Source organism: Rhinoraja longicauda, chromosome 25, assembly GCF_053455715.1.
Source record: "Rhinoraja longicauda isolate Sanriku21f chromosome 25, sRhiLon1.1, whole genome shotgun sequence".
Taxonomy (NCBI): domain Eukaryota; kingdom Metazoa; phylum Chordata; class Chondrichthyes; order Rajiformes; family Arhynchobatidae; genus Rhinoraja; species Rhinoraja longicauda.
In genome coordinates this window covers 20,557,504-20,561,109 of record NC_135977.1, presented here as the reverse complement: position 1 = coordinate 20,561,109, position 3,606 = coordinate 20,557,504, and positions in this window count along the sequence as shown.

Here is a 3,606-nt window from a genome sequence, read left to right as displayed (position 1 = left end):
AAAGGAAGCATGCAGGTACAGCAGGCAGTGAAGAAAACCAATGGAATGTTGGCCTTCATAACAAGAGGAGTTGAGTATAGGTGCAGTTGTACAGGGCCCTAGTGAGACCGCACCTGGAATACTGTGTGCAGTTTTGGTCTCCAAATTTGAGGAAGGATATTCTTGCTATTGAGGGCGTGCAGCGTAGGTTTACTAGGTTAATTCCCGGAATGGCGGGACTTTCATATGTTGAAAGACTGGAGCGACTAGGCTTGTATACACTGGAATTTAGAAGGATGAGAGGAGATCTTATCGAAACATATAAGATTATTAAGGGGTTGGACACGTTAGAGGCTGGAAACATGTTCCCAATGTTGGGGGAGTCCAGAACAAGGGGCCACAGTTTAAGAATAAGGGGTATGCCATTTAGAACTGAGATGAGGAAAAACTTTTTCAGTCAGAGTTGTGAATCTGTGGAATTCTCTGTCTCAGAAGGCAGTGGAGGACAATTCTCTGAATGCATTCAAGAGAGAGCTGGATAGAGCTCTTAAGGATAGCGGAGTCAGGGGTTATGGGGAGAAGGCAGGAACGGGGTACTGATTGAGAATGATCAGCCATGATCACATTGAATGGCGGTGCTGGCTCGAAGGGCCGAATGGCCTCCTCCTGCACCTATTGTCTATTGCCTACCCCCAATACCATGTGCTCTAATTTTGCCCACTAATCTCCAATGTGGGACCTTGTCGAAGGCTTTCTGAAAGTCGAGGTACACCACATCCATCGGCTCTCCCCTGTCAATTTTCCTAGTTACATCCTCAAAAAATTCCAGAAGATTAGTCAAGCATGATTTCCCCTTCGTAAATCCATGCTGACTCGGAACAATCCTGTTACTGCTATCCAAATGCTGTGCAATTTCGTCTTTTATAATTGACTCCAGCATCTTCCCCACCACTGATGTCAGACTAACTGGTCTATAATTTCCCGTTTTCTCTCTCCCTCCTTTCTTAAAAAGTGGGATAACATTAGCTACCCTCCAATCCACAGGAACTAATCCTGAATCTTTAGAACATTGGAAAATGATCACCAATGCGTCCACAATTTCTAGAGCCACCTCCTTAAGTACCCTAGGATGCAGACCATCAGGCCCTGGGGATTTATCAGCCTTCAGTCCCATCAGTCTACCCAACACCATTTCCTGCCTAATGTGAATCTCCTTCAGTTCCTCCATCACCCTAGGATTTCTGGCCACTAGAACATCTGGGAGATTGTTTGTATCTTCCTTAGTGAAGACAGATCCAAAGTACCAGTTCAACTCATCTGCCATTTAGTTCCCCATAATAAATTCCCCTGCTTCTGACTTCAAGGGACCCACATTTGCCTTGCCTATTTTTTTCCTCTTCACATACCTAAAAAAGCTTTTACTATCCTCCTTTATATTATTGGCTAACTTACCCTCGTATCTCATCTTTTCTCATCTTGCCTTTTTAGTTATCTTCTGTTGCTCTTTAAAAGATTCCCAATCCTCTAGCTTCCCACTCTTCTTTGCTATGATATACTTCTCTTTTATTTTTATGCTATCCTTGACTGCCCTTGTCAGCCACGGGTGCCTCTTACTCCCCTTAGAATCTTTCCTCCTCTTTGGGATAAATTGATCCTGCAACTTCTGCATTGTTCCCAGGAATACCTGCCATTGCTGTTCCACCGTCTTCCCTGCTAGGGCCTCCTTCCAGTCAAATCTGGCCAGCTCCTGCCTCGTGCCTCTGTAATCCCCTTTGCTATACTGTAATACTGACACTTCCGATTTTCCTTTCTTGTGAAGGAGATTCACATATTCTCTTGGTATTTAGAATTTTCTTGTTCACTTTAGTGGTATCTTGGTACATAATATAATTCCAAGCACTGTGCATACTATTTGATTCTAATGCATGTATGGTCATCATTTATACTCTATTTAATATATACTAGTATTGTTAACCACTATATAATGCAACATTGTCAAAACTTCAGTGACATACCATTTGCTGTTGATCTGTTGTAGTGTAAGACATTTCATTAGGGTGGGTGTAAGTGCGACTAGATGACAGTCATTGAGGCAAGTCACCATGCTCCTTATGGTCACGTAGGACAAAGGCCCCTTTGAAGCTAGTGGGAACTTCAGAAACAAGAGGTTGAAGATGTCCTTGAATACTCTAGCCCTTTGGTGTTCCCAGAACATGAGACATAGGTACAGAATTAGGCCATTTAGCCTAGTCTACTCCACCATTTGATCGTGACTGATCTATATTTCCCTCTCGACCCCATTCTCCTGCCTTCCCCCGTAACCTGACGCCCAGGTCTTTACACCCAGCCAGGTTCACTGTCTGAGGCGGCTTTATGCCCCCCAGCTTTAGCTGCACTTTCAATTTATGTCACTTTCTTTGTTCATCAATTGCTGCTTTTTAAAATGATTGTTATTGTGCCAACTTTGGTCTGCACCATACTGCAGGCATTTCTCTCCATCCCTCCCACTGAAAGTTAGACCCAGTTGCAATAAAAAATTATTTCCCTGAATGTTGACTATTTCTCACCCCATTGATGCTGCCTTGCCTGCTCAATGCTTTCAGTATTTTTTTTTCAGATTTCTATAATTCAGTAAAAAAAAAATCTAATTATGAGGGCAGAGCTATATTTAAAGTGGCAACAAAAAGGCAGATTCTCTGGGGTGCTGACTGGATAGTTTACAACTTAATCCCATAAGTACGACTGAGACAATGCAGGTTGTGACCTTGATTTGGAGTTTGCATGTAACTTAATCTGAAATGAGGCCATTGCGTAACACGGTGGATTTAATAAGAGACAGGCTGTTTGACTCAAGATATTTACTTCATCCCATTTCCTCTATCCATTTAATTTGTTGTTAAATTATCATTTTGTATTACATTCATCTAATTATTTGTGGATTTGGAAACAACGAGGCAGGAGACTGGAGTTATGCAGGAACTGTGGAATAGGTCTATTAATAGCTGGCACTGACTGTTAGGGAGTAGAGAAATATGGTCAGAAGATATGTGGTTATTGTAAGAATCTTCAAACCATTTCCATTGAATGTATTGAAACTTACAAGGAGTGATAGTCACACCTTATGAAGTCGAAACCCATGTAAACAAAGACTCCTATTGGAACAGCAATGGTTACATAAGTGGGAATGGGCTAGAAATTAAATCACCAGTCATACAGCATGGAAACAGGCCCTTCAGCCCAACTTGCCTATGCTAACCAAGATGCCCCGTCTACACCAGTCTCACCTGCCTGCATCTGGCCTATATCTCTCTTAACCTTTCCTATCCATGGACCTGGTCATTTTAGTATGGACAATGATGACAAGTGGAATCTTTTGTGAAATGTCAAAAATGTACTCATAAATTCACAAATGAGGGATGGCTGTGTTGTATTTTATATTGATCCAATAAAATTGGTAGTTGAATCTATTATGTGGTACGAAGGAGGACTGGAATATACTTAATAATTTCACCGCTTCTGTAGTTTAAGGTAATTAATGAAAATTAAAACTTTGTATATAAAGAGAGAAAGCTATTCACATTTGTATTACACAAGAGACATAATCAAATGGCCACTGAACATTATATA